Raw genomic sequence first — 15,560 nt, 5'->3', positions numbered from 1 at the left:
GAGTATGCGTAGTGCTAATGCATTTGAGGCCCGCCGACAAACGCGGCCCATTCAATTCGCTGGGTGAAGTAAACTACTCCTGCTCTTTTGTTTTCGGCAGACTCTAGGATAAACTATTCTTGTTTTTCTGCTTTTAAACGTTCTGTTCGCTTGGGTTTATTTAGCTTATAAGCCGTACTTTTTCAGTCAACGAACAATATTTTTCTCACACATCAAATCAGTCAACATTACTTTCAGTCATGCCTTATTAGCCAAACAAGTCCAAACGAACAGGAAGTCTTTTATTTATTTGTATATATAATCCATCCCGCACCTGTTCCGAAGATTTGAATTTGTGCCAAATTTGGATTCCAAATAAATTTCTAACTAACCCAGGTTTATACTGCACTTCCTCGAAACAAGATGAGACAATGCAGGCACACGCACTGGTCCAGTCGGTGGCCGCAGAGGATCAGGATCCCCCCACGGCTGTCTAGCTGAGGCCCTGTTTACATCGCACCCAAAATCTAAAATTTTTCAAGATTTTTCGTCACATCAAATCTTATGGCACATGCATGGAACATTAAATGTAGTTAAAAAGAATAACTAATTGCACAGTTTGCTCGTAATTAGCGAGATGAATCTTTTAAGCCTAAATAGTCTATAATTAGATATTTTTTGCTAAATACAAACGAAAGTGCTATAGTAGCTCAAAGCTAAAAATTTTCGTATCCAAACCCGGCCTGAATGGGCATCCCGCATCCGATGCCTCTGCAGCAGGAACGCACTCACTTACACGTGGGGCCCTGCCCTCCCACCGCGCGGGCCACGTGGGCCCGCCTCGCTTCACGCCGCGGCAATTATTTTTCCCTCCGCCCCGCCGTGCACCTCGCTACGCTGCTCGCACTCTCGCTCAGCTGCTCGTGGAAGCCACCCTTTCCCTGCTCCCTCCCATCAATGGCCACGGCCGCCTCCGCCCCATGCTGAGCCAAACCCCTACTAGCGCCAGCCCAGCAGAGGAGGAGCGCCAGAGATCCTCGCCTGCCTCAGCGCCCTCCGGTGCCCCGCCCCACCACTCACATGGCGGACTCGACGCACCACACCATCCGCCGCGCCGCGGCGCGCCCGCGCGGCTGGTGCTGCTCGTTCGCGGGCGTCCCGGAGAGTCCCGAGCACCGCCGCGCGCTCCCGGCGTCGTCCGCGGTAGGCGCCGCCGTCCCGAAGCAGCTCCCGCCTCCTCCGCCGCCGCCCAAGTCCCCTCTGGCGCCGTCGTCGCACCACAGCTCGCCGTCGTCGAAGCTGGCGGGGCGCATTGACCCGCGCAGGATCCTCTCGCCGGGCCGCGTGTCCCCGATCGACTCCGAGGGGTCGCCGGCCGTCGCGGACGCGGAGGCGGACGCGCTGCCGAGGGAACAGTCCGCGCCTTTCGTGGCGGTGCGGGAGGACGAGGACGAGGAGGACGGGGAGCGGGAAGTGGAAAGGAACGCGCTGGATCTGAGGCTGTGCCTCAGGGGCAGGGACGGCCGGTGCGTCGCCATGGACCTCGACTCCGCCGTGCTGTGCGGGAGCAGCGCGTTCTTCGCCGGCATGGTGCCCGACGCCTCTGCGAGCGGGGGCGGCGGCGGGGGCAGGAGGGTCGAGGTGGATGGGGTGGACAACTTGGAGGCGTTCAAGGAGGCGGTGGAGCTCATGTTCGAGCCCGACGCCATGCGGTGGCTCGCCAGGGCCGGTGTGTCACGGGCAATTGCTGTGCTCGAGGTCAGACAGATGCATCCCTTTCATTTCCTTTCCCTTCTGTTTGTTTCTGCCGACAGTACGGTACAAGTTTGTGATGTGAGTGACTAGGGAGGTAGTACTAGTGGTTGTACCAGTCACATTGCATGATTACACAGCTTAATTTGACTGATCAACTGATCATGTTGCGATGAATTCAAGGTATAATTGTCGCCTAGATGTTCATGTTCACCTATTCAGTTAGCCTGGTCACCATCGTTACGTGTAGGTGTTAAGACTGCAGGATCATAGATCTAGACTTTGACTGTTCTATTCGGTATAACATGTAAAACGGTAGATCCTAGGACATGTAGAACGGTCTACAGAGAGACAGGGAGAGAAAGGGAAGAGTACCGAACCTGAGACCGCAGGGGTGGAGGATCCAGTAGTCTCCATCAGGTTCGTCGATGTGGGCTGCGCACGGGCAGCGACGGTCGGTGAAGAGAGGCGACGCAGTGGAGACGGTGATGCAGTGCAGTGACGATGGGATGACGGTGGCGGCTTCCCGTCGCTGGCTGCGCGCCCTCTTCGAGATCGGAATTAGGGTTTGTCGGTGGGGTTTGCGGCTCACGGCGAACCTCGTGCTTTGAGCCGCCGGCCCCCACCTCTTTATATAGCGCAGTGCGACGGGGAGCCCACCAACCATGTAGGGTTGGGTGCCCCCGATCAGGGCGCGAGACCAAGGCTCAATAGACCGTTGGGCTTATTGGTCATGAGATCAATCTAACATTCTCCCCCTTGATCTCACTATTACTTTTATCTTTAAACCTTAAACTTCAATCCTTTTATCCTTACTCATTTCTTCACAGATGATGCATAGAGCATGTCTCATCGTCACGGTCAATCGCCGATAGATTTAACAGCTACAATGCACGTCTCTGATCTGAAATAGTTACTTTAACTTTTGGGCCCTTTATAGTCCAGAAATGATAGGCTTTCCCTTAAATCCCATGCCGGCTACATGTTCTCTGAACACGTTGGGTGGTAAGCCTTTTGTAAGCGGATCCGCGAGCATCTTTTCGGTACTTATATGCTCAAGACTTATCATTTGATCCCGGACTTTATCCTTCACAACATAATACTTTATGTCAATGTGTTTGGCAGCACCACTTGACCTATTGTTGTGAGCATACTGTACTGCTGGATTATTATCGCAGTATAATTTCAGTGGTCTATTGATGTCGTCAACCACCTTCAAACCGGGTATGAACTTCTTCAGCCAGTTCACCTGCCCCGTTGCCTTCATAACACGCTACAAACTCGGCATACATTGTGGACGATGTAGTGACGGTTTGCTTTGAGCTTTTCCATGAAATAGCTCCCCCTGCGAGAGTAAACACATATCCAGACGTGGATTTTCTATTATCTCCCGCATAATCAGAATCTGAATATCCCACTATATGGAGTGAATCAGATCTTCTATACGTCATCATGAGGCCTTTCGTTCCTTGCAAATAACGCAAGACTTTCTTTATCAATTTCCAGTGTTCTATTCCAGGATTGCTCTAGGAATCTGCCAAGTAACCCGGTAACAAATGCCAAAGTCAGGGCGCGTACACACTTGAGCATATTGCAAGCTTCCGACAGCTGAAGCATATGGAACCACTTTCATTTGATCGATCTCATATTGGTTCCTGGGGCATTGAAAATCTCCATATCTATCGCCCTTGACTATAGGAGCAGGTGAGAGGACTACATTTGTGCATACTGAATTTCTTTAAGACTTTTTCTATGTATGTCCTTTTGTGACAGTCCTAATACCCCTTTACTTCTATCTCGGTGAATCTCGATCCCTAGAACGAACGAAGCTTCATCAAGATCTTTCATATCAAACTTTGAGGACAAAAACTTCTTTGTTTCCAGTAGTAAACTGACATCACTACTAGCAAGTAAGATATCATCCACATACAGGACAAGGAAGATAAACTTCCATTCTTAAACTTTGCGTAGACACAATTGTCCTCAACATTATCTTTAAACCCAAAATTCTTTATTGTCTGATCAAACTTCAAGTACCACTGTCTTGAAGCTTGTTTTAATCCATAAATAGATTTCTTTAGACGGCATCCCAAACGTTCTTTTCCTTCCATGACAAAACCTTTCGGTTGTGCCATGTAAATATTTTGCTCTAAGTCTCCGTTGAGAAATGCCGTCTTTACATCCATCTGATGTAATTCCAAATCGTAATGTGCCACTAATGCCATTATGATTCTGAAGGAATCCTTACATGAGACTGGAGAAAATGTCTCATTGTAATCAATCCCTTCTCTTTGTGTAAAGTCCTTTTGCCATAAGTCGGGCTTTATATCTCTCTATATTCCCTTGAGAGTTCAAGTTTTGTTTTGTAGACCCATTTACAGTCCTACTATTTTGGCTCCTTTAGGAATTATCTCCAAATCCCTAAACTTTATTTGCATTCATTGATCTCATCTCATCTTCCATGGCCTCAAGCCACTTTGATGAATGATCATCTTTTCATGGCTTCTTCAAATGAGGTGGGATCATCCTCCATTTGAAATTCTTCAGTGTTGTACACTTCATAATCAGCAGGAATAGCTGATTTTCTAACTCTTTGAGACCTTCTAGGGGCCTCCTCAATTGGCACATTTTCTGTTTGAGGCTGTTGTTGCTCCTCCTCATGTGTGGCAATAGGTTCTATAGGATCCTGAGCCACAGGTTCCTCATCATCATTCATTATTGCCACAGGCGGGATAACAACAGATGCTGGCACTACAGTGTCTTGTACTGTTGGTGTCAGCAACAGCAGGTAGTTCGAAAAATGGCTCATGAATGATCGGAGTGGGTGCATATACCCGTTCTCTTCAAGGTCAATTTCTCGAGCTACCATGCTCCCCCTAATTATTTTATCCTCTAGGAAGACAGCGTGTCTCGTTTCCACGAACTTTGTATGTCTATTAGGACAGTAGAAAGTGAAAACCTTTTGATTTTTCTGGGTAGCCAATGAAATGGCAACTCACTGTTTTGGGATCTAGCTTCCCAATGTTTGGGTTAAAAACTTTAGCCTCAGCAGGGCTTCCCCACACACGCAAGTGGTTAAGTGAGGGTACTCTTCCTGTCCACAACTCAGTACGGTGTTTTGGGCACCGACTTACTTGGTACTCTATTGAGAATATGAATGGCGGTTTTTAACACTCTCCATCCACAGACTCGTGGGTAAAGTGGAGTAACTTATCATACTACGCACCATATCCATCAGGGTACGGTTACGCCTTTCAGCTACTCCATTCTGCTGAGGTTCGTCCCGGTGTTGAATACTGGGCGACTATACCATTCTCCTGTAAGAACCTTGTAAAAGGTCCAGGAACTTGTCCATATGGGGTATGCCGACCGTAGTACTCTCCTCCACGGTTAGATCTGACTATCTTAATCTTTAAATCATGCTGATTTTCAACTTCTGATTTAAATATTTTAAATTTATCCAACGCTTCTGTTCTTTCTTTAATTGGATAAATATAGCCAAACCGAGAGTAATCGTCTGTGAATGTTATGAATGAATCATAACCATCCACACTTTTCACAGGAAAAGGACCACATATGTCTGTATGAATAATCTGTAGAATTCCTGCGCTTCGTTTGGCATCTTTCTTAATTTTCTTTACATACTTTTCCTTTTATGCAATCTCTACATTGTTCTAACTCTGAGAGCTCTAATGGAGGAAGAATATCATTCTTAACTAGTCTTTCTATTCTCCCCCTCGAAATATGGCCTAAACGACAGTGCCATAATTTCGACAACTGCAGTCGTGAGCTCTCTTTCGTTTTCTGTTTCCATTGTTCGATGAGGATACATTTTCATTCACATCACATACATAATTCACATTTTCACGAAGTGATAACAAATAAAGCTCGTCTTGTCGGAAGGACAAGACCAACACATTTATTATTAAACAATATCTGACATTTGCCATTTCCAAAATGGCAATCATAACCATCATGGTCCAACTTTGATACACTGATAAGGTTTCTTTGCAAAGAAGGTACATAAAGAACATCTCTAAGAAAAAGTATGAAGCCATCTGGAAGCTCTAGAGGAAGATCTCCAACTGGCCTCAACATCTGCTTGTACTCCATTTGCGACTTTAATGAAACTTTCGCTTCTTTGCAAAGTTCTCATCGAACGGAATCCCTGTAATGAAATAGCAACATGAATAGTTGCACCTGAATCAATCCACCAAGTAGATTTTGAAAACTTTACATACAAGGATTCATTTACGAACGTAATAATGTTCTCACCTTTATTCTTCATTATCATCTTTAAGAAATCAGGACAATTCTTTTTATAATGTCCCATCTTCTTGCAGTTGAGACACTGGTCTTTGGCCACTGAGAATTGCTGGTTCTGAGACTGTTGCATGGGACCTTTTCCAGATGACTTGGAGGAAGAGCTGTTATTATAGTTCTTTTTCTTATCTTTTAGGTAGTTGATAGAACCACCTTGTGAAACTTTTATTCTTTCCTCCTCCTGCACACATATGGCTATGAGCTTTTCCAAATCCCATTTTTCAGGCTGTATGTTGTAATTAACAACAAATGTGCCAAATTCTTTGAGCAAAGAAGCAAAAATCAAATGAATAAGAAACTCATCTTGAGTGCCAAATCCATTGGTTTGAGCTTAGATGCCAGATTGCTCATTCTCAGTATGTGCTCTCTAATGCCACTGCCGTCGCCAGAGTACCTTTCTGTAACCAGCTGCTTGATCAGCTGGGTTGCATATGTCTTTGAAGAGCCAGTGAACTGACTCTTTATTCTGTCTAGGTACTCTGTGACCGTGTCACAGTCTGGAATTGAGCCCACAATAGCAGGCTCAATCGTGTTCTTTATCACTGCCAGACACTTCTTGTTGGCAGTGACCCATTTCCTATGCTCAAGGTCATAGGACATCTTTACAGGAGCAAAATCCCGCTCTCTGTTCTGCCATGCAGCATCAGTCTCATCTGTCTCCCTCACCGGTGCCACAGGTTCTTTGGGACACGGTGTGGTGACAACCCAGTCCACCTCAGCGAGGATAAAGGCCAGGTCTATCTTTTTCTTCCACTCAATATAGTTATCACCTTTTAGAGTGGGGATCTCTTTGATACAACTCATTAAGTTGTATCCTCCTAAAAACACAATTCAAATAGGGTGAGAACAGAAATAACAACAATAATTGCATGACTTAGTTTAACGTTGGTCAAAATTAAAACATACAATTATTTTCTACACTAATTCTATATCACCGTTGGGCAGAAATAGAATTAATGTATAACAAAAACATTATAATATTGCCATTAATCAACGTTGGTCAGAATAACAACAATATTATAATCAATTTAAATCATATCCATTTTCAAAATTAAATTCTCCCGTTGGTTCGAATTTAATAATGAAAATTACATCTTTAAATACGCAGCGGAAACTTTAACATTTAATAATCTTTTTCCTATTTTCCAGAAGCAAATTTACTATTTACTGAACAAAAAATATTGTTGGATAAATTTTGTACAGAAAATTATCATAAAAAATCAATTCAAATTGATCAAACTGTTTTCTGGAAAATAAGAAAAACAAAAACTGTGACTTTACTATTTATTTGGCCATTTCGGCCCAGCCAGCACACGCGCGGCCCACGGCCTGCTCACCTGCGCGCTGCGCGCCAGCGCACTCGGCCCAGCAGCAGCGCCCGCCTGGGCCAAAAGAGGCCCGAGCCCTCCTAGCCGTTGATCTCCGATCGACGGTGGAGCGCGCAGCTCGGGGCATCAAAAACCCCGGCCGACCGCGCCTCCCTCAGCCCTAGCTTCATTTTCACGCGCACACTCTCTCTCTTCGCCTCACTGCTCTCCTCTTCTCTCCTCAGTTCATCACCGAGCGACACGGTGAAGCAGCGAGGTCCCGGCGCCGTCGCCGGCCCCCTCGCCGGCGTGTGCGCTCCCCAGCGGGTGAGCGCGCCGCCGTCGAGCGGCCTGGCCGCGGCGCCCCTGTGGCCGGATCCCGGCGAGCCGTGCCCCTTTCAGCCGGCCTTTCTTTTCCCTGCGCGCGCCGGCGTGCTCGACGGCGAGGTGAGCCGAGCCACCCTTTTCCCCTTCTTTTCCCCTTTCGGTTTCTTTGAATCGAATTTTTTTGAACGATTTTCCCGATTAGGGTTAGGGTTAGGGTTAGACACGACACTGTTTTTCTTTTCCCCGAATCACCTTCGGGTTTTTCTTTAACCTCATTAGGTTTAGGGTTAGGGTTCATCCGAACCCACTGCTTTTCTCAGATCCGAAAGGACCGAGTTTTTTAGGGTTCAACCGAACCCTTTGTCGGCCGAAGCCCCTTCGACTTTCTAGATCCGCACTGGATCTCTTCATCTTTTCCTTTTCTTATCGATTTATCCGTTCTAGATCAAAATCCTAGCCATATCTATACCTAAACCTTGCTCTGATACCATTGTTAGGACTGTAGGATCATAGATCTAGACTTTGACTGTTCTATTCGGTATAACATGTAAAACGGTAGATCCTAGGACATGTAGAACGGTATACAGAGAGACAGGGAGAGAAAGGGAAGGGTACCGAACCTGAGACCGCAGGGGTGGAGGATCCAGTAGTCTCCATCAGGTTCGTCGATGTGGGCTGCGCACGGGCAGCGACGGTCGGTGAAGAGAGGCGACGCAGTGGAGACGGTGATGCAGTGCAGTGACGATGGGATGACGGTGATGACGGTGGCGGCTTCCCGTCGCTGGCTGCGCGCCCTCTTCGAGATCGGAATTAGGGTTTGTTGGTGGGGTTTGCGGCTCACGGCGAACCTCGTGCTTTGAGCCGCCAGCCCCCACCTCTTTATATAGCGCAGTGCGACAGGGGCCCACCAACCATGTAGGGTTGGGCGCCCCCGATCAGGGCGCGAGACCAAGGTCCAATAGGCCGTTGGGCTTATTGGTCAGGAGATCAATCTAACAGTAGGTGCACTTGACTAACGCAGCAACCAAATCCGAGTGTACATTCTGCAGGTGTTTTGACTTGTCAAAATCATTGAGTTCGTGTTGATGATGTATGTTATGCAGTTGTTACAGTAGCTTGTGTTTTAGTGAGCAATTAATTTGTCGATGTGACGTGTCAAAATCGTTGTTGAGTTGGTGATGATGATGTATGGTATGCATTTGCTAGAAGAGGAGCTGCCGTGTTTATGGTAGGCTTCACTCCATTTAGGTTCTGGTAACCGTTGTTGCTAGGAGGGGAAAGGCAAATTACGTATTGTTCTCGAGTAACTGACTCTTGTTTCCATCTGGCAAACTGCTCCAGTGATCCATCTCAAACACTAGCCAACGGTTTCCTCCTGTGCCACCCTCCTTCCGCAGTTCTCTTCCTGATGCCGTTGGTTTCCTTCCCTACTGCTTATCTGTCCCCGCAGCTCTTAAATCTCAAGTTCCCTGTCTACATAAAGGCCACAGGAACGCTGAATCAACACAAACCTGATGCTTACTGAGTCTGCTGAAATCATGGCCATTGAATTAAGTCCCAAGTATTGAATCTACACGGTTTAATAATTATTTGCATGGCCCCAAATGCTAAATTATAGGTTTGGTCACCGCTCCTGAGCGCTACTTCATCTTGATTCTCTGCTGGCTGTGATTAATCGGCCAAGAAGCTTGCTGCTGCACTGTATTCGAGTAGACAGAGGATGGATAAGGCTGTCCATGGTGGACAGAACACGAACAGAATCACAAGGGGAAATTAGCATGGGAGAGAGGAAGAGGAGGTAGCCGCAAACATAGATCTTACCGAAACGTTGGGGCTCATGGTGGAGGGTATCAAGGATGGCATGGAGTCGATCGCGAGCCCTCCTTTGCATTGCAGAGGCCTCTGCCATTCCCTATCCGATATCATGTTTGCCGTGGCCCCTTTCTGTCCATGCACCAGTAGTGATGCGGGCAAGGTTTCTGCCACTTGCGATTTACTTGTCAACCAGTCAGGACACTGGCCTCGCTTTGCTCTGTGCCCTCGCGGCTACCATGTCTTTTTGGCCAGGCGAGGCTGACCTTGTCATGCTGCAGGATCTGATCCCCAATTGGAACATGGTAATTTGTGTCAGTGTTGGATTGGCCATGAGAGAATGAAATTACTTTTCTACACTTCGACGTAATTCTGTAATTGGTACCGGTCCACAAGTTACACTCACCTTTTAATAGGTACCTTTTATTTTTAATGCTGGATTTGAACTGACATTTTAGAGGGAAGGTACTTATGGTTCTATTTGAGCGCTATAACGCCTCAGATAATCTTATTGCTGGCAATTTTTGTAACTTACTTAATAGTTCAGCAGGGCTTAGGGCACACATACACAGATTTTGGGAATACTAACCTTTGCATTACTGCGACATGGCATTGATCTACTTAGGCCTTATTGTCAACCTCATATTTCTTAGACGTAGTGGCAAAAGAAGATTCTGGCTTAAGAGTTCACAAGTCGTTCCCATTGAACAGTTAGGCTCAAACAGTTAGGAAAGAAACCCAACCAGGAAAATACATTCACTGTTCAGTAATGCATTTTTAAGCTTATAAGCTTGATATATATATATTTTTTTAAATGAATCGTTCCAGGGTGCATTTTGCACTCTAAGCATCTGGTGTTATGGACCTATGGTCCTGTGTGTCCAGTACCGGTCCTAGGATTTTAAGGGCCCTCTGGCGATCTCGTCGCAACGGTCCCTCTTGACTATGTATAAAATCTTATAATATATAGATGCTAATTTTACTTGCAAAACGAAATCAAATTCAATAACATATTTTTAATTTAACATGTCTGATAATTATCGAGGAACAATGTAGATTAAAAAAACAATATATTCGTTTTCTTTTCTCACCCATGACAAATGTTTCTTAGGTAATATTCTAAAATTCTAACACCTAAATTAGAAGAAAAATATGACTATATAGATACAAAATACTAGAAGTCTGGAATACTATACAAATAATTAATTTGGATTAAAAATAAAAAGAAAAAAATACCTTAGGCCTGAATAACTGATCAATCAAGATGTCGTCGTCGTGGAGCCCTGCCTGGTGGTCGTCCTCGTGCGCCGTGTTCGTGTCTCCGGTAGTCTAGCTCTTCGCGGCGGCACGGCTCGCCAGCTCCGCGTGTGTAAGACGCACGTCGCGAACTCACGATCAGAGTGTGCTGTGTGCAGCATGATTCCTTGCCTCCTCTCTACCCGAGGGCCGTGGGGAAAGAAAACTAGGAAAGAAATGCCAATGTTGTCTTTTTGGGTCGTCTGGGCAGTTCTATGTCTCTCTTCTCATTAGTTTGTTAATGCCTAATGGACTTAAGACCTGGGGGTTTGTATACCTGGACTTGGGCCCCTCCTCCGCTTGGGCCCTCGGCCATCGAACCTCGTGCCCTACCCTTAGGGCCGGCACTGCGTGTGTCAAGTGTGACTGTGAATCAGTAAATTTGTTATGTATGTAGGGCTAGGATAGTTAACGGTATGAAGATCAGGTAACATTATATATGTCAACAAGAAGCCATTAAAACTCGAAGAAAGTAACATAGTTGCAGACTAGCAGTAGCAGGTTTTCATGTTCACAGCATAGGTTCATTCTTCTGAATTTTATGATTGACAATTGCCTCTTAATTTATGTGCACCGCAATGATTATTTTGCCTATTTAGTTCTGCTTTGGACAAAATAATTTTGTTTGGTGCCACATGTTCGGTCCGTTAACTGATACTATCAGCTCTGTGCGCTGTTTATACACAATCTCTCAGAATGATTTTTTTGATTTTCAATTGTGAAAGTGAGATACTGAAATGTCAATTACGGACAACCTGATATTTTTTTTTATTGCTACACATATACAATTTCTATATTTGTAATCCTCCTTCTCTGTTTTCTGTTCCCTGACAGAGTCTGAACTGTATCTGATATGTGTCTGTTGATTTCTGAATTACAGGTTTCCTCCTCTATTATGTTTGACAGAGGAATTGAATCATGTTTGAAGTACATCGAAGCAGTTCCATGGAACGAGAATGAGGAAGAGAAGCTGAAACATGTTTTTGCTAGATGTACTTTTGATGAATCAGTATGTAAAGATGTGCTGGCAAGATTACAACAACAATGCACGAGCGGCTCAGAGGACTTGACAGTGCAGCTCATTGAATCTATCATTAGTGGAACCAACAATGGTGCAAGAAAAGAGATGCAATCTTTGGTCAGCGGTCTCCTAAGCAAAAGGTTAGTCTATCATAAGGACAGTGTCAGGGCTAAACAAAAGGGGCCTCTATCAAATCTGTCGTTCCTGTTTGAGTTCACTGGTGGAACTTTTCATGGAAGACTCAGAGCCAGTCGAGGATGTGACCCAAGCTATGAAAACTTCAGAGAGCAAGCCTATGATTGAAAGGGTCAGTAAGCAAATTGAGAATCTCAAGTGGCTCTTTGACATACTTTTAAACAATGACATAGCAGAAGAATATGTTGATATGTGGGCTAACCAAGACGAACTCATCACAATGCACGAGCAAGCATCACCGATGTTCAGATATGAGCTTAGCCGGATATCAGCGAGCGTGTTCATCGCTCTGGGGAAAGGAAGAATCCAGTGCCCCAGTGACACGAGGAGCCAATTGTTCCATGGATGGTTCAGGCCAATGCTTATGGACTTCGGCTGGCTCCAGAGGTGCTCCAAGGGGCTACATGTGAAAATCCTGGAGGAGAACCTGGGGCAGGGCCTGCTCACCCTTCCACTTCACCATCAGCAGAGCTTATTCGTAGAATGGTTTCAGTGCTTCGCATCTAGAGGCACACAATGCCCAAATCTCAGCAGAGCTTTCCAGGTATGGTGGAGGAGGTCATTTGTTAGATCATCTGTAGAGGTGCGTCGGTGAGCGATTTTTTACTTCACTGTGAGGTATATCATATTCATAAATATGTGCTGCGTGCATCATTGTAAAATTAGAGTTGTGCAATATCTAATAGATTCAATTTTGTTTTTTCTTAATAAAATTCAGCTGGTTCTTCGCATTCTGTGCCCTAGATGCTACTTGCACTTTAACATGAACCAATACAGAATACAACACTACGAGCCATAAAACAGGCCTGTAAGCATCGTCATAAGCATGTGGAGTTTCGTCAATTTTTGCCTTAAACATTGGCATCACTGTACATGACCTTATTCATCATATCAGTACTAATACTAGTATGCAAGCAAACAAGATGGCATCACTGCACTGGATGATCGCTGCTATATATACATACATGAGTCCCATCACAGATTCTACAGCTTAGCCGTGCTTGCCACACATGAGGCCATCTGGCTGGGCAGCAATGTTGAGCCAGTGGCAATCCTCGAACGCGCACGTCCCGGAGGCCTGCAGCGTCTCGCCGACGTCCTCCGGCTTCAGGTAGTACGGCGTCCACGACGGCGTCCCGTCCTCGAAGGAGTTGTGCGTGAGCCGGCGGATGCCCGACCCGTCGATGTTGACGGTGAAGATCTCGCCGTAGGGCTGGTAGTGGTGCGGGTTGGAGATGGGCTCCGCGGACACGGCGGCGTAGTCCGACGTGAACACCAGCGTCTTGGAGTCCGGGCTGAACCAGGGGTGGTTGGTCCGGCCGCCGTCGGCGCTGTGCACTACCCTCCGCAGGCCGGTGCCGTTCGGGTGCACCATGTAGATGGCGAAGCTGCCACTGCCCGGGTTGTGCCGGTCGGAGGCGAACGCGATCCACTCTCCGTCGGGTGACCAGTTGCACATGGTGTCGGACCAAGGACCCTCGGTGAGGCGCCGGATGCCACCGGCCTCGCCGTCCTCCGCGTCCATGATGTAGAGGTTCTTGTGCCCGGACCTCCCGGACCGGAACACCACCCATTTGCCGTCCGGCGAGGGGGACGGGAACGCGTTGTTCTCGCCTCCCACGGTGAGTTTCTTGATCGAGACGTTGGGGTCGTCGTCGTCGCCAAGGGACACGGCGACAACGTCCACCTCGGTGCTCTCGCTCGCGAAGTCCGGCCCGACGCTGGTGTAGATGACCCCTTTCCTCTTCCAGTCCCATGTCGTGGGGAACGCGTTGCCCGAGAAGACCCGCCGGCGGTCACCAGAGCCGTCGGAGTTGACCACGAACAGCCCCGGCAGACCGACGAAGGCGATCCTCTTGCCGTCGTGCGAGAACGAGGGGAACGACCCATCGATCCTGAAGAGCGAGAACGTGTCCGGCGACGGGCTCTTGATGCTCTCCAGCAGCAGCGGCGAGTCCCCGTTCCCGCTGCCCCGGCACCGGTGGTACCCGACGCGCTCGCCACCCGGCGAGATGAACGGGTTGAAGTGGTGCGCGCGCGGCGCCACGGGCCTGGTCACCTCGAAGTAAGCGGCGTTGGCGCCGCCGCCGCCGGACACGTCGATGACCTCGACGTGGCGGTAGTCGGAGCCCGGGCGTCTGGTGGCCACGGCCACGAGCCCCGGCGCGCCGGGCGACGCGGCGGGGGTGAACGCGTGGAACCCCGGCGGGGTGATCCGGTCGACGGACGCGACGGACACGGACACCCCAGGCGCCGCCGTCGTCGTCCGTGAAGGAGAGCTTGGCGCGGTACACGCCGTACCAGCCGTCGCCGTCCCGGCGGTGGAAGAAGACGGTGCTGTCGTCGGCCCAGGTCGGCCACCCGGCGTCCAGGACGGCCAGCGCCCGCCGCGACCCGTCGGAGGTCCGGAAGACGTAGATGTCGGTGCGGAGGTCCTCCACCTCGCCGTCCCACCCGCGCGGGCCGGGCGACGCGGCGGCGGTCCAGTCCCCGGACGGCGACACGGCGGGGCTGAAGTCAGCGACGCCGCGCGGGGTGAGGCGGCGCGTGGCCCCGGACGCTAGGCTCGTGGAGTACACGGCCGCCCAGCTCCGGCGCGGGGCCCCCGCGGCCTCCGCCGTAGAGACGTACACCAGGTGGGCGCCGTCGGCGGTCAGCGAGGGCCGGTCCTTGAGCGCGATGGGGTCCCACGGGAGCAGCGGCGTGAGCGTCGGGGGCGGCGAGTCGTCCGTTTCCTCCAGCGCCTCGCGGCGGCGGGCGGCGGAGGCGGAGGCGGAGGTGGGGACCGGGGTGAAGTAGAGGTTGAGCGAGCCGTTGCGCTCGGAGACGAAGAGGAGGGAGGGCGACGACCCCGAGGAGGAGGAGGGCGCGAAGTTGCCGTTGTAGTTGACGGAGGCGCCGTCTGTGAGGCGGAGCTCCGCGGAGGCGGCGGCGGATGGGGAGGTGGAGAGCGGATCGAGCGGGAGCGCGAAGATGTCGAAGGCGTAGCGGCTCCGGCCCAGCGTGGTGAAGACGATGGTGCCGGAGGTGGCGAGCGCGGGCGCCACGAGGAGGAAGAGGAAGAGGAAGAGCGGCAGGAGAGTGGCGCGGGAAGCCATGGCGTGGACTGCCGACCACTGGACTGGAGCTGCTCGGATTTGGTTGCCTGACCACGAGGATAAGGGATGGTTGCCTGACGGGGAAGATGCTCGGATTTGGGGGGTGATTTTTACCGGCTTTCGCGATCGAATCGCGGCGTGTCGTGAGTGTCAGTGTCAATGTGTCGACATGATAATCTGGGAACAAGAAATTCCATCGATATATAACATTATTAGATATTTTGACTTTTCTATATTCATAATTTTTGTTATGCACCTAAATATAAGTAATGTGTAGATATATAATACTCCCTCTGTTCTAAATTATAAGTCATTTTGCTTTTTTAAGAGTAAAATCATCTCGAGTTTAATCAAAATTATAGAGAGAATTATAAAGATTTATGACATCAAATACGTATATTATGAAAATATGATACTTATTTGGTATCGTAAATTTTATTATATATAAAT

General features: G+C 48.6%; 1 long non-coding RNA gene and 2 pseudogenes across 1 annotated transcript; 1 reads left to right on the top strand and 2 right to left on the bottom strand.

Moving 5' to 3' along the window:
* The first annotated feature begins 752 nt into the window (after positions 1-752).
* Positions 753-12,675, top strand: LOC136514611 (BTB/POZ domain-containing protein At2g13690-like; annotated as a pseudogene).
* On the bottom strand, positions 5,817-10,380 carry LOC136514627 (uncharacterized). Its single transcript, XR_010773780.1, has 4 exons — positions 9,510-10,380; positions 8,309-9,387; positions 6,007-6,872; positions 5,817-5,899 (listed from the first exon to the last, which is right to left on the bottom strand). It is a non-coding gene; the product is annotated as an uncharacterized lncRNA (long non-coding RNA).
* A 146-nt stretch (positions 12,676-12,821) lies between the features above and the next one.
* Positions 12,822-15,194, bottom strand: LOC136514595 (uncharacterized; annotated as a pseudogene).
* Positions 15,195-15,560: the final 366 nt, after the last annotated feature.

The sequence above is a fragment of the Miscanthus floridulus genome, chromosome 2 (assembly GCF_019320115.1).
Source record: "Miscanthus floridulus cultivar M001 chromosome 2, ASM1932011v1, whole genome shotgun sequence".
Taxonomy (NCBI): domain Eukaryota; kingdom Viridiplantae; phylum Streptophyta; class Magnoliopsida; order Poales; family Poaceae; genus Miscanthus; species Miscanthus floridulus.
Note: the sequence above shows the minus strand (reverse complement) of the source record. Positions and strands in the feature narration are given on the sequence as shown.